The sequence below is a fragment of the Thermobia domestica genome, chromosome 9, assembly GCF_964235325.1.
Source record: "Thermobia domestica chromosome 9, izTheDome1.hap1.1, whole genome shotgun sequence".
NCBI classification, from domain to species: Eukaryota; Metazoa; Arthropoda; class Insecta; order Zygentoma; family Lepismatidae; genus Thermobia; species Thermobia domestica.
In genome coordinates, this window is record NC_137462.1 from 181535887 (window position 1) to 181552366 (window position 16480).

Consider the following 16480-nt stretch of genomic DNA (forward strand, 5'->3'; position numbering starts at 1 on the left):
AATCGTATTACAAAGGAAGTTTTTCCACATCCACTTGGTCCGGCAACAATACATGAAAAGGGATGTTTCCACGTCGTGTCCATGTTAAAGAATATGATCATTCTTTCTTCATACGTATATTTATAAAGGGCCTTATTACATTTCTCTTCTTCTTTTGTTGGAAGTAGTGTAGCCATATGGAAGAGTATCATATGAATTTGGTATTCTACGTCGTTTAATATAATTTATCTTATAAATTTTTGTTTCGGGCATACTGACGATAGTATGGTCTTTCCTGCGGCAAATTTTTTTCTCATTGGTAATTTTTACTTCCGTGGGACGAGATTCTTCCTCTTCTTCTGCAACCTCTTCATTATCTACTATCATTTTCTTCATTACATCAAAATTTAGGTGTTTTGAAGATTCATAGTTTAATGAAAAGCCTCGTATCTTGCATACTTGAAACTCCTTCTTCGTGCTGGGATCAAAAATACGTAAGCTGTAATTCTTCGGGCCCGCCGATACATATTCTGAAATATAGGCTTCTTTACCATATTCGAGGACTTCATTTGTTAAATCGCCTAAAAAGTCACCAGTTGGAATTGTACTTTCACCAGGTTTTTGCGTATAAATGACGGAATCAGTATCAAAATATAATACTCTTTCTTGTAGTTGATCTAAATATTTGTACAATTCTAATCTTGCTTGTGCTGTTGTGTATGCGGCTATGACAACATTTACTGTTGGTAGTGAAACAGGAACGTCATCGGTGTATTGCCAATACACATATAACATGTCATCATTTACTGGAAATATTTGATGAACATCTATATCATGAGATGTTAATTTCTCATATAATTCCTTGGGTTCATTAATAATGCTGACATGACCCATGTTCTCACGTTGACCAAATTTTCCCCAAAATGAATTTAGCATTAATTTAGCTAAACTTCTAAGTGCTGGATTATGTTTAATTTTGTTCTCATCTAGACGTATTCCTTCCTTTTCATAAAATTGCTGAATGTACTTCTTCTTTAATTCATCTGTTTCACACCATGATGGCCATCCACTAGCTTCTGTTTTTGCTTTCAGGAAGGTGTTTATGTATTCTGCAAATAAGCCGCCACTTTTTGTTTTTTCATCATATTGAACAACGTCATATGCCCATATTTCATGAATATCTATTATTTTGTATCCTTTTTCTAATGCCTTTCTTACTTCATCTGCTACCCATGTTCCATGTAGCACTCGGTCTTCATCGTTGTGATTACAAGGTGCTTGGTTTAATTCATCACAACATGAACGGCAGAGTGGAAACATCAATCTATCATTTGATTTATAAGGGAGGACAGGATGAAACAGTTGTTTTGGAGGCAAAATACTGAGCTTAACTAATCCTTCTACTTCTTCAATGGTTGGAATATTTGAATCTCCAGGCAGATAGATAATAGGATGACGAATTGGAAACTTCTTAGTCTTAGAGATAAATGGGTACAATGAAATAACATCTTTGTATTTTATGGTTTCTCCTTCAGATTCTTGTGCTTTATGATACAAACGTATGGCATTCACACGTCCTCCATAAAAAGCATCACGAGGATTTAATGGTGTTTTCTTTGTATACGGATGATTACTAACATACTTCTTCATCTCTTCATTTCCTGCCAATTGTTTTTTAAATTCACAACCCCATATTTCATGCACTTCACAACCAAAATCTTTTAATTTTTGGATTTTCTTCTTTGTTGCTTCATATCGAAATTCCATGGTATCTGTAACATTATTATAGATGGGTTTATCTCTGTCGTTAGGGTAGCAGTAGATACAACCATGTGTGAAATCGCCTTCATACTCCCAGACGTGTATTTTTCCTGTATTGGGATCTGTCCATACACCATCTACTTTCATTGATGCTATTCGTTTTTCCTTACTACGTGCAGCATTGGTAATTTGGATGTTTCTGTTTTTTTCTTCCCAAGCTATCCATTGTACTGCTTCAACTGATTGTACATCTCTCCATCGATATCCGTTCTTTGGTATGATACCAATTGTATTTTCCTTTAAGAAATTTCTACGATACACTAAATTACATGCACTGGCAATTGTAATACATTCAAGTAAGGGATTGACATTAGTTTCAGATTCAAATGTATTCATAAAGGAAATACAGGCTTGACGTAATACCTCGACATCCTGTACACAATACTTGATGAGTTCTTCTTTCATTTTAAAGATGTCGTTTTGATGTTCGGTATACCATTGGAGAAACTTACGTCTTTCGTCTACTTTCATAGTATCTGCTCCATAATATTTAATGTCTGGAAGCGGCCCTTCATAGGTTTGGTTCTCACGTCGATTAAAGAAGTGTGGGAAATATCCTTTGCACGATTGAAGCCCAAATGCACCACTTAATTTACTTAAGGGCATAGGAAGAAAGCTTAGTGAATCGATGAAGGTTACGTTTCCTATTTTAAGAGAGAGAATTTTTGCTCCATTCATGATTACTTCTGGAGTCCAATTCATCTTCTCAACCATGGTCTTAATGATGAAATGTGCGTCATATCCCTTTGAATTATGGGCAACACAGATTACTGATTTAATGTTTGGTCGACGTTGTTGAAGATGTTTTAGAAAATCTTCTATTACATTTTCTCCGTCAAAAATATTTTCTCGCTTTCCACAAATGACACAATCATTCTTGATGTTGTTATCTTCATAACACTGATAACATACATGTTGACTAACCAAAACATTAGGTATGTGTTCATATATGTTTGCGTCCTCCTCTTCTATTTTCGTATCTTGTGTGCATTCAATATCATAAAACACAATCATAGATTTCTTCTCCATCATAATTTTTTCATTGGCTTTTTTCGATTTTCTTCTTTCATTCACTTTCATGTAACATTCATGATTGGGTGGTACTATATCATAGCAAATATTGCAATAAGTTTCTCCACATACGTGAGAACCTTTCTCTTTCACTACATAAATTTTCAAACACAGGGTACAGCATTTCACAATGGAACATAAAGGCTTTCCATTTTGATACGGCGCTGACTTGTGATAGTCATAGCATGTCTGGCCATAAAATTCTCGATTACAATCATTGCAAGTAATATGGGTTTCTTTAAAGTTACATGGTGGCTTCTGATGACAACGAAAACATACAGCTGTACAATGTTTCAAATGTGCATGCTTCTTTTCATATTTCTTATGACAGCTTTCGCAATAAAACTTACAGCTAAAACATGCTGTCAAGCTTTCAATGACGTTGTAGTGGTTATTTATGAACAGTAAATTTAAAGCAGTTCTCTCGTTATCACTTGGTGGAGCTTCAAACATAACATCACTTCCTGAAAAACCCCTATACACTGTGATTTTATAATCCTTTAAATATTCCTGAAATTTACGAATTTCAGGAATTCCACCACCATGACTAAGATCTACATCGGCAGCTTCACACAGATCTTCTGCTTCTTTTTCTATGATATATTTACTTTGATGTTTTACATATCTAATGTATTCAGTTTGATTTCTTCCCTTGTATTTTTTCAGTCCTATGGCAACGACGATTGCATGTGCTAAACAGCTTGTGCCTTTATTCTTAATTGTGATAATACCACGTTTTGCCTGTACATATTCATCAGTATTCATAACATGTTGTTTCAAACGTCCTTGTCCTCTTGGCATACGTACATGATGAAAATTCACGATGCAATCTTCATTTATAAGAAAAGCCGCATTACTTTGCAGTACTTTCTCATAACTTATCCATAGAACTTCTGCTGAGAGATTTCTTGCTTCTCTGAATGACAACCAAAATGGACGGTGTCCTTCTCTCTCATTTGTGATTGTTATTCCTACGTAATCATGCTGGTCCACATTACGTAGCAAATAATCTATTAGTGCCCGTAGACTTGCTTCAATTGCCGTAAAAGGGTTTTCATCTGCACACACGGGGGCTAGACGGAATCGTAGCATTCTACCCTCCATATTGTATCTTCTGTATTGTCTTCTTCGTTCTTCTATTATATGAAATCTATTGTGTCCATCATTACGGTTGTTATTTCCGAATCCTACTTGTATATTTGAATTTCGTTGTGCTTGAAATACGGCTAGCAATTCGTCCATTCTTTTTTCTATGTCGTCTAAATCGACTTCCATTTCTTCGTGTTCTGCACTAGCCTCTGCTAATATTTCCATAATTGAGGGATATATTACTTCTTCTTCTTCTTTTCTGGGATCGGGAAACAAATTGTTAATCCAATTTTCTAGTTCATTCGTGTAAAACTTATCATCTTCTTCTTCTATCTTCATCTCTTCATTGTTGTAATCCTCTCCTATTATTTGGGAAAACGTGAAATTTAGCAGCTCTTCTTCTTCATTTCTCCTTTCTTCGACGTCTTCTTCTGTTCCTTCTTGTAACCACTTTATAATTTCTTTAATACGGCCTGATGCTTCTTCTGTTATCGTTCTATTGCTAGCACTGTTCAATATTTGTAATAGTTCTTCTTCATCATATTCTTCTTCTTTTTCTACTGGAATTTGAATTTCATTAGTTTCTCTTTCTCTTTCTTCTTCTTCTTCTTCTTCTGTTGCTGATGCTGTTGCTGTTGCTGCTTCTTCTATTCTTTCTTCTATTTTCATTTGTTCTTCTCCGTCTTCTTCTTCTTGCATTTTTTCATGATGATCTATTTCCATTTCTTCTTTTGCGTCTTCTTCTTCTTCTTCTTCTTCTTCTTGCATTTCTTCTTCTTCTTCTTCTTCTTCTATCCCGATTATGGCATTTATTTCACTTCAAAGAACTTGCGTTTCATTATTTACGCCCACTACCTCTTCTTCTTCTTCTTCAATGTCATTAATGAAGACCGTAATCTCCTTCAGTAAATCTTGCGTACTCTCTTTTGCCATTTTTCTTCCTCAGATGTATATACGTAATGCAATATGTGTAAACGGTATATGAATATGATATATAATAGGATATATAAATCTTATTTAAATGGAATATATATATATGTATATAAATATTTTGAAAGGATATATAAGTGTTTAAAAGAATATACGAATAAGTAAAATGTAATATATAAGTAATTAAAAAGGAATAATAATAATAATATCAACGGGAATAGGAAAAAGGATTACACTTATCTTTATTTGTATGCAACCTAAAATAAAAAAGAAATGAATTTTGTTACTTATAAATCAATATATATATATATTAGATATATAAATATATACTATATAAGACAGAACTTTATGATGTCAATGAAATAATCGCTCATCATACCTTTTAAATATTTTTAACTTTTCTTCCTATTCCATGGGATGAGGAGTGAAACAAATGTATGCTCACAATCTCTTTCAAATGTATTGACTAATGAAGATATGTAGATTACACGGCCTTTTATACTTATTCTGTTTTAGAATTTTATCGTTAATTTTAGTGAACGCGAAATCCGTATTTCCTCCTCCTCCTCTCTACACGTCTTTCTTTTATACTGTCATTAATTTTAGCGACCACAAATTCAATGCTATCTTCTTTACAACTTAACGAAAATATGCTATTGACTTTCCCTGGAAAACCGTTCCTACATGTGTCTTACTTGTCTTATTCATATGCTCCCCTTAACGTGTGAATGAGGGAGGGAAGACATTTTAAACTAAAAGATTTCATCTCTTTTTCTTACGTGATACAGCGTTCATCTTTAGTGCACGGGAAGTCACAGATTGGAATCCTGTCACGATATGGAATCAACACTAGGAAAACTATGGAATCGATACTAATATTGTTTATTTTATATTATTTTTACGTGTAAGAATACCACCCCCGGGAGCCCACAACTTTTTACCCCTTAGATGTCATGTTACTGATTTCAAAGTGACTTTATTGAATACAACACCTTTGAAAACTATAGAATCGATACTAATGTTGTTTATTTTACGTGTATGAATATCACCCCCGGGAGCTCAACACTTTTTACCCCTTAAATGTCATGTTACTGATTTCAAAGTGTCTTTATTAAATACATCATCTTCGAAAACTATGGAATCGAAACTAATACTGTTTATTTTAAATTATTTTTACGTGTATGAATATCACCCCCGTGAGCTCATCACTTTTTTTTTACCCCTTAGATGTCATGTTACTATTTTCAAAGTGTCTTTATTGAATACAACACCTTCGAAAACTATGGAATCGGTACTAATATTGTTTATTTTAAAATATTTTACGTGTATGAATATTACCCCCTAGGGAGACCCCGTGAGCTCATCACTATTTTTACCCGTTAGATGTCATGTTACTATTTTCAAAGTGTCTTTATTGAATACAGCACCTTCGAAAACTATGGAATCGGTACTAATATTGTTTATTTTAAAATATTTTACGTGTATGAATATTACCCCCCAGGGAGCCCCTCGACAAGTAAACTTTATGTTAGATAATATTATTACATGAGTACCGTACTTTGATCTAAGGGGACTCGGTGAATCAATGGTAAAGCGTTCACTTGTGATGCGATAGGGGACCTTGGTGATTTAGTGTCCACGTCTCATATAGCCTCGCTTCTGAAAGGGACGCTATGACAATATAGATGAAAGAATTTTTACAAGTACTAGGGGACTCGGTGAATCATTGGTAAAGCGTTCACTTGTGATGCGATAGGGGTCCTTGGTGATTTAGTGTCCACGTCTCATATAGCCTCGCTGCTGAAAGGGACGCTATGAAAATATAGATGAAAGTATTTTACAAGTACTTATTGTCTTTTCGAGTGCAAAATAATACGCGTTCAATACTACACAGAGGCTTGTAGTGTTTGAGCCCCGTCGCCCAAAGCTTGGACCTCTCCCAACAAAAAATTTCTTAATGCACGCCTGTGTACATAGCTAGTATACGAATTCTATGACGGGATTCTGAGCATTTTAGAAGAAATTGATGATAATAATAGGGAATATTTTAACTACTTTCGTCCTTTTAAAGTAATATCACATACAGCTTAGACTATAATATGGAGAAAACTGTATAAAGTTCAACTTCCTAGATCAACTTAAAGAAATGGAGAAATGTTCTCTTATTTGAGAATAGACAATTGTTTTAACTTGAAGATTTGTGCCCCCATGTTGAAATCGTGGGGTGCTGTGGATTAGTGGTAAAGCGTTCACCTCCGGTGATTGGGGGCCCCTGGTTCGATCCTAACTCTTGCCGTGTGAACTTTGTGGTGCATATAGCCTCGCTGCTGAACGGAACGTTAAACTCAAAAATCAATCAACATCATGTGTACATAGGTAACAGCATCCGAGATGTATAAGCAACACTAGTTTTGACAAGTTTTAGATCTCAAACACTGTTTTAATATTACCTAAAACACACACACACACACATACATATCTTCGCTTCGTGTTGTCTGAAACCATGACCTAAGATAATGTTGACGCGATAGCTGGAGAACAACATTGAAATACAAAACATGTTCTGTTATCTTATTTTTCTGCTCTTTGCAAGTAGACAGTGCAGATACAAAAACTCTCTCAGTTCGTTGACTTATGTATGTGTATTTAACGTTAGATTTCACTCTTATTAACATTAGAAAATTATGAAATTAACTTCAGTGCCTCAGTGGTAGAGTGTTTACCTCTGGTGCATGAGGGCCCGTGTTCAAATCACGTCTTTTTTTTCTATATACTTGTCATTAATTTTAGCGACCACAAATTCCCTGCTTCCTTTACAACTTAACGAAAAGATGCTATTGACTGTCCCCGGAAAACCGTCCTTATCATTTCATTTTTACGTTCCAGAGGGCACGGTGGGCTCAGTGGTAGAGCGTTCACCTCAAGTGCTTGGGTCCCTGATTCGATCCCAGTTCGTGCCCTATGAACTTTGTGATGGACAAACATCGTATGCTGGATTTCCCTTCGGAGTTCACCAGTTTCCTTCCACTTTCTTCATTACATCATTTCATTCATTTTTTCATTATCACCTCTCCTTCATTAGCCTAGTAGACGTAACCGTAGGACGTAAAACTCGGTGGACAAACACCGTGTACGTGAATTTAATGCAACATTTCATTCATTCATTTCTCATTACCATCGTCCCGGCTGGAGCTCATGTGATTCTGATTCCACGTTAATCATTAGGTCCACGTCTCATATAGTCTCGCTGCTGAAAGGGACGCTAAACTAAAATCAACTCAACTCAACAACTCATCATCACCGCCTGCATTAGCATAGCCGACATAACTGTAAGACGTAAAACTTAGTGGTTCAGATTCCACGTTAATCAGTATGTCCACGTCTCATATAGCCTCGCTGCTGAAAGGGACGCTGAACTAAAATCAACTCAACTCATTACCATCGCCTCCATTAGCATAGCCGACATAGAAAGACAGACAGACCTTGTTGGCTTTATTGTTGGACGTAAAACTCTTCATTGTTTAAAAGATTTCATTTACAGACAGAAAGACAGACGTATACATCATATTATCAAAATTAAAATACCAAGTCTACAGACACTTCTTGCGTCAATTGCAATGCGAGCCAGAAAACATTCTTATCATTTTTCTCAGAACCATCATAGAAGTTCACTTGAAAGAGACTAGCAAAACAGACATTCACATATATGTCGTCAACTGCTATCTAGTTGCAATGTGCGTCAGAAAACATTCAAGAATTTCATCTTATCTTTTTTTCTCAGAAATCAACGTTCAGTATAATACAAACTAGCTTTCTCTATCGAACACGGAAACGCGAAGTAAATACATTGTCTGAAGTACATTTATAGTTAAATGAAAACCTAACATATTGTTTTATTCTTTCAGGAATAATCATAGACCGTAATATTTTTAATAATATATTTTTTTACTTACCTATTTTAATAAAACCGTCTGATGATAACACTTATTCTCAGCTTTAGGCATCCAACGGACCAACCACGTACAAAGACACACACACACTCACTCACTATTACAAATATGAAGTGAAAGTTTTTACGTGGAAGAGGATCGACACACACTTTACTCTTCTAACTCTGAATCACAAATGTTCTCTGTATACACACACACACACACACACACACACACACACACACGTGTTTGTCTTAGAGAAACATGTTTCAACAAGTTCGATCATGCCGACCATAATCGAAAACATATGTCGTTACGATTTCAATACAAAAGATAATATCTTTCACATCAAGACTTGAGAAAGTCATGTTTCATTTTGTTTACACAGGTATCTATATGGGACTGTATTTCAATTCTAAATTTCGTTAACGTAGTTTTTTCTGCTATGGGAATATATTATATTGCAATTTCTCGTCACGACTTAGCAGCAAATTCATTTGGCATAATCTGATCTTTAATTTCTCTACATAAGTGATTTTAATTACTTGTCATAACAGACATCATGTGAATATTCATATAACACATTTCACATTCTACAATATGATATGCTATGAGAAGCTACCGTTATTAGAATCCATTCGCAGGGGTCTGGGGGAGGAGTGTATAGGTATGTGTTTCGTTATGGGGCTCATATATGGTTTCTTTTCTCATGTCTTTAAAAAAATTGTGAAATACAATATTTACCTTAGCAACTAAGTCAATTTCGTGAGAAGCTTTGATCATTTGAATATCACGGCTTCTACAGACACTTTGTGGGAATAGGACCAAGGGACTAATCAACACGATTTTGCATGGGTATGTGTTTCGTTCTGAGACTCATATAATGTGTCTCATCTCACGCTTTAAAAAAAATCATGACATATAATATCTACCTTAGCAACTAAGACCAATTTCATACAATCTCCTGAGAAGCTTCGATCATTTGAATATCATGCTTTCAGTTCATATTCTCCAGACATCTCGTGGGAATAGGACCAAGGGGCTTAATCGCTTATGCTCTTTGGCTTTCCAGGAGGAGTAGGGGGTGACGGGGGGTCAAATAAACCAAAATTTTCCCACGCACTTCTGTGGTAGCCGTAAAAGGCTATGACCATAGCAACTAAAGGCTTGTCGAAACTTGCCTCCCAATTCCAGGAAAACAGGATCAAATTTCGCTGACTCAGCCGTCCCAAGTGGGGTACATCTACTGAAGTTCATCTTTGTGAATCAAAGTTATATTTTGGCAACTGTGCTTTCATTGTTTAAAGCAAGTTCTATTGGGTACTTTTGAAATAAGATGTATTCAAAATTGAGACCAAGTTGGACCACGTGATCTCCGATCAATTGTCTAAGCAGTATCTTGAGTAACAACATTATTTTGCATTGAAATTATTTTCGGATGTGCTGTAGTCCGGTCAGAGAGAAACTGAAAATCTTTGACCGCCACACTCCCAACCACCTCCGAAGGAGACTTGGATCCGCCCCTGATTGAAATTGTACAAAAAGATAACTTTCTCTGATGTCTAAACTGTCATTATTTAGCATGGTTTGGTAATTTAAAAATCCAGTATTTCTGCCATATTTTGAAAACTTTACTAAAAAAATACCCAATGTTACATTGCGGGCGGTAGGGGAGCGATTAAAGTTTAAGTGGGGTACCAGACAATTGAAAGTTCCTTATAGCTCCAGTGAAATTCAGAAAAAAAATACGTATTAAAAAAGAAAACATACAAAACACATTTCCCAGGTATCTCCCCCAAGTTTTAAAATTATTTTTTTGTGTGAAAACAGTTAGTAGAGTTAATTCTTTGTCACCTGAAACCTAGAGTCTGAAAGAAATTCAGACGGAATTCAAGGGGAATTTATGTTTTCAAAAATAAAGGTTGTGAATTTATTATGTGTTGGAGCAATGATACTTACGCTTACGTTACTCATACGCTGATGTTTTATCAATACTTTTATTCCACATTTACCAAAAGGCTGTATTTCGATAATAATCCTAAAAGAAAGATGCATTATAATCAGATTTTACAAGCCAATCTCGAAAGGCAAGCTATCCAATAGCCCTTTAAAGAAAATGAAGGGAAAATTCTTCTTCACCTCCTTTTTCCCCAAAGGGTTTATGATCATAAAAAAAAAGAAAAAAGAAATGAAATTTCTTTAGTTTAACATCCCATAATTATGCTCTGTATGGTAAAGAAGACAGATGACTAATGAAAGTGAAGGATTGTAAAATTAATTTTTGGGCTCATTGGGATTTCAACTCAGAACAACATACAGCAAAGGCACACACATGCGCTAGCCAATAGATCAACGAGGAGGACTTCCACAGTTCTCGAGTGGAAACGTATCAGAATTCTTCCTTGGTTAAAACTCGAGAGAATAATTTATTTGTCAACCGATAAACGTACAGTTAAAACAAACACAAGAATCGCGAACCTTAACTTGATTTAAACTTACAGATGCAAGGTATTGTGCAAATCCCTAAGCTATCAATCATACATTAATCGTTTAGCCATTGGCACCGTCATTCCTGCGTTTTACAGGTTGCACCTGTTCTATAATGAAATCGAATAAAACGTAATCAATTTTTATACACATTTACGTGCTATGTTGTTTTCAAATTGTTAATTTCCGTGCATATGTCATTATTCACAATACATCTGCATTATTGCAGGAATGATGAACCATTCTTGCATTCAATAACTACTATATAGTTTATGGCGTTCTTTATTAAGCGCAAAGAAATAGGCTACTTAATAGCATGTAAACTTCAACTTTCAAACATCGTTGGATACACTGCAGAGTGACGCTCTCCGCTCCCCTGTCCCACCGCGCTTACAAAGAAACTGATGTAAACACAACAGCAGCGCCATCCTCCAAAAACCGCACTAATATTCTGGTCAGGTAATACCTCCATTTAATCCGCTGCATTTTTTGTTTACATGTCAGAAAATTGTAAGGTATTCTTTTTTAAAGTAATAACTTTTCATGATTAGGCTTACGTCTGATTATCTGCATAAACATTTGATTCTGTTTCACTTTTTACCCACTAAAGATTGGCAACAATTATTAAATTATTTTAATATAAGTACCTAATGATTCATCCCCAGTAAAGATTAACCCTTTATTTGGCAGTGTTACTTTCAAGCAACATCACATTCTATTGCGTTATCCGCACGAATTATAACTTCAGTGATCATTTAATTAGCATTATTGCTTTCATACAATATTCATATACATGATTTGTGGGTCGCTTCTTTAGATACGTCTAATCTTCGTCAAGAGGGGACAGTCAAATTTAGTATTATAGAAGCTTTATCTCTTACGTTCCGCGAAAGTTTTTTTTTTAATTATTTGTGGTTTCTTGCTCTGTAGGAAAATATTCCAACGAAACTGTTGGTAATTACTGAGAGTATTCTTATGATATTTTACCATAATAGGGGAATGCTGCTTAGTAGCTATACATAAAACCTATTTTACAGCAATGTTGTTTTGAAATAAACACCCTGTATTTTGTAACCAAAGTTCAAAAATACTTTAAAATTACGAGATTATGATCAGGAAGACATGGTTCAACCATAAAAGCAAACTAAATATTTTAATGGTAATGCTATCAATGCTTGCCAATTAAAGGGTTAAGTGAATCGAACTTATCTTTAGTTTAAAGATAGACTAAAAATAATACATACCTATTCCAAGTTATTTAACAAATAGTCAAGTCACTGCTACACCACATTCTCATTCTTCAAGTCAACTTCGGTGCCTCTTCAGAAATAGTGTCAATCAACTTTCAATTACAACCATGTACAACTCACAACACAACAAGAGTAAATACAATGGTAGGTATGAATCATTAAGTGGAAGTTACCGTGAATGTAAAAGTTGGGTCACCACTGCAGATTCATTATTTGGGTCATATACACAAACAATAGAAGGGAGCCAAACTGGCGATCCAGTAGATCGAGAGTAATGACGTCATCAACATGGCCGCCCGTGAAATTTCCAACAGAAATTTTAAAGGCGTATAATTTCTCACAGAATAGAGGTAACACCGTCGTTTTTGTCCCAAATTAAAGTAAATTAACTGTAAATTATACACAATTATTTGCAGGATCTGTACATGGTGTCATGTTTGAGATATACTGAAGCAAACTTGAAAGAAGTATTTTTTTTCTCGACACTCATTTTTAATTTCAAATCTGAATAATTCCGTAATTATCAAGAACTCTAACTCATCTCAGGTAAGTAAATACAAACAAATGAATAAGGAAGAAAATAGAAGGAGTTGAAACTAAAGCGTAGACAAAGTCACTAGTGTTAGGAACATGATATTTACAGTGCACTGAGCAGAGTGGGTCTGTGGATTAGAGTGGGTCACATAATGTTGACACAGGACCAACAGGCTCACTCACAAATCTTGAGCTACAACACAGTGGCGTATTTAGGGGGGGGGCTTCCGGGCTTAAGCCCCCCCGAAATCTTACTTACTATAGTAAAGTATATGAAATATCTTGCAGAATTTTCATATTTTCAGGCAAAGCCCCCCCCCGAAAGTTACCAAAGCCCCTCCCGAAACAAAATCGTAAATACGCCACTGACTGTACATGACCTACGATCAACTGACCCACTGACAAATCTTGAGCTACGTGACCCACGACTCACTAACCCATACCAACTCTGGTTCACAGAACAGCGTATATCCTGTGAAAATTTTAGGATTGCAAACACTGGTTGAGTGTTAAAAACTTGTTTTGAATGTTTGATAGCACATCGTGACCAATCGTGACTATGGACCAGTCCAGTACTATGGCGTTCAATATTTTAATTTCTGAGCAGGAGGGGAAAAAATACTTACTAGGGAGGTCCTCCCCCATGGATCCTATAGCTTTGCTACTGGATTTCCGTTTCCTATAGATTTTTCATCAATATACACTTTTTGGTCAAGATATTTCTGGTCATGCCTGGCAACTCTGATCCGGTGTCGGCAATGCCTGTTGACGATTGTTTGACATCGTTAGTACTTACCAACAATTTCAGAATTATTTATATATAAATAGTAATATTGTTATTGTCAGAGTGAAAAGGGGTCTACTATTACTAAAAATTGTTGTAAGCGTAATTAAAAGACAAATTGCAGTGATAATTTATACTACATAAGAGTGCTACATGGTATACTTGCATGAAGTTGGAATATGAAGCAAAGGTAAGATACGTTCTCGGCGACAAATCTTCGCAAAATATAGTAGAATGTACAACAGGTTGAACATATCCTAGCCAATGTACTATGACTACAATTATAACTTTTAAAGACTAATATTTTCGCAGGTGTCGGCCCCAGATTGAACTCATGAGTCTGATTGATATTTATTATTTTAATGGTATATTAAATAGTTTCATTAACATAGTTCATTCTTAACTATTAATCACAAATATAATTTTACTTTTTGGGGGCGGAACGGTTAATCACTAAATATGGTATGTATTCATCTATATTACTACGAAAAATTAGTACCTTCCAGCTATTGCAAACTTAAGCACTATTCAGAAATAACGAAAACAGTGAATCTTTACTTTCTCATGTTTCCAACTAACACTATAAGCAACACGTAAATAAACTCTTACGGGATTGGAGTTCCTTACCAAACGTAAGTTCTCTGGGACAAAAAAAAAAAAAATAAAATCCAATACGAGATTACCGCACAATATGATGATTATATTCATAAAATATGATCTTCTCTTAGCAGGAAATGCACCTTATTTCTTATTGCCTTAGAAAGTGTTTTTTAAGAGAGGAGTTCCATTCATGGGTGCAGATTGACTTTCGGAGGACTGAGTATAACTACAGTGTGTGTAGGCTACATATGGCATAAACTGAAGTGCATAAACACGAATTAAGTTAAAACCACCAATCAGCTTGTGCTAGTTGACCACCAGAAAGAACTAAAAGCAAATTCATGCGTCCGTAGGGATCAGGCGCATCAACGACGGTGGGTATACGCATACACGAGGATGGGTTAAGTGCTTTATCGCCGGACCAATTTTAGAAAATATGCCGGATAATTTGGAGACTAGATTTTACTTTGCGAGGAGTGAGTGAAAGTCAGGTGAGATTAATAGTTGAAGTTAAGAAAATCCTTGTTGTTGTTAGTGGTTTTTCATGTAAGCGGCTCTATATGTTGATGTGGAAGGGACTATTTGGCGGAGGGGTACACTTACTATGAATTATGGGAAAGGCAGTAAAGAAATGGTGCTTTAATGACAAGTGTGTCACATACCATGTTTGAGTTTTATCGAGAGTTGTACAAAAATAAAGAATGTGAGTTTTTGAAATTGTGTGAAAGGCATGATCTACTAAACAGGCAAACAGTTTTTCATAAGTGTAGAAATGAATTGAAACTACAGAAAGGAAGAGGAACATCTAACCAAACCTAATCTAATTTAGTATCTCCCTCAAAGCTGTGCAACATATAAGCCATACATTTTATGACATATAACGTGTTTTTCCACTATTCTCGTTTATGCGTATGCCCACCGCCGCTGACGCACCTGCTTTGGTAAGTCTTTACTTTGACTCAAACTGTGACTTTAATCGGTTCTTATAGGTTGAGTCACTTCCTAGAACTGTTTCTGCGTGAGTCACTTGTTGGAACTGTTCGTGCCTTTGATGTGACGTCTTAGTTCATATTTTTCCCACTAGGTGTCTGTGTACAGTCATATGGTAGTTTGTAAGTGTGATGTCACATGTTCTTTGTGCTTGTATATGTGTGCTAATGCTGGTTACGTGCGGGAAGCGCGTAATTGAATTTTCGTTTCATGGCGACGATCGAGTTAGCAAATTTAATTGAGAAACCGTTTCATGAATTTAATATAAAGAATTTGAACTTGTCGTTTTTAAATAAATTTGTATTTGATTCGCATATTAACTCATATCGCTTTGCGGCACTACTATGTGGTTTAATTGAGTTAGAGAAAACATGTGATGGTTGTGGTCGAAGGCTGAAGTTACTTCCGAAGTATGGGAGAAGTTGGCGTTTATTGGTTTTCCTTGTTTGTAATAATAGCAAATGTGCTCGGTTTAATAAATCGACGTCTGTGTGGAAAGGAACATTTTTCATTGTCACTTGGAGAGCGATATTTTCAATTTTTACGGCATGCTGGACAGGTTGGCTGGTTTAAACCAAAAAACAAAAAAATGTTCATAAAAGTGTAAGTGTTTGTAAAATCTTGATGAACACACATTTGTGGGTTATCACGTTTCACTCCCGTATATTATTCGTATTATATTCAGACCTAAATTCCCCATTCATTACTCAAAAAGATTATACTACAAAAGCAACTTTTTTTTTTTTTTTACAAGTTTATAAATGTTTATTTTGTGATTTTTTTGTAGTTGTTATTATTGTTATGTAATTGCAATCGAAGAAAAATTCTAAATATTGTTTCGTTTCAATGTTTACTATTGATAAAATACATCGAAAATGCCGTACTTTTTGTGTGTGTGTCGGGGGGGGGGGGGGAGGAGTCATACAGACCCCACGAGAAGCATTTAGTGAAATAAGTATGTTTGGTATCTATTTATGTATAAATGAGTCTGAGCCAAAATGGACTCAAATAATTTG

The 16480-nt window shown here is 35.4% G+C and overlaps 1 protein-coding gene across 2 annotated transcripts in view; it reads left to right on the top strand.

Moving 5' to 3' along the window:
* The first annotated feature begins 13813 nt into the window (after positions 1-13813).
* LOC145660490 (endoplasmic reticulum-Golgi intermediate compartment protein 2) overlaps positions 13814-16480 on the top strand; it is a 30368-nt gene continuing 27701 nt past the window's right edge. For both annotated transcript variants that reach the window (XM_081725580.1, XM_081725579.1), the window contains exon 1: positions 13814-14064. The gene's annotated coding sequence lies outside the window, so the exon portion shown is untranslated. The remainder of the gene's footprint in view (positions 14065-16480) is intronic.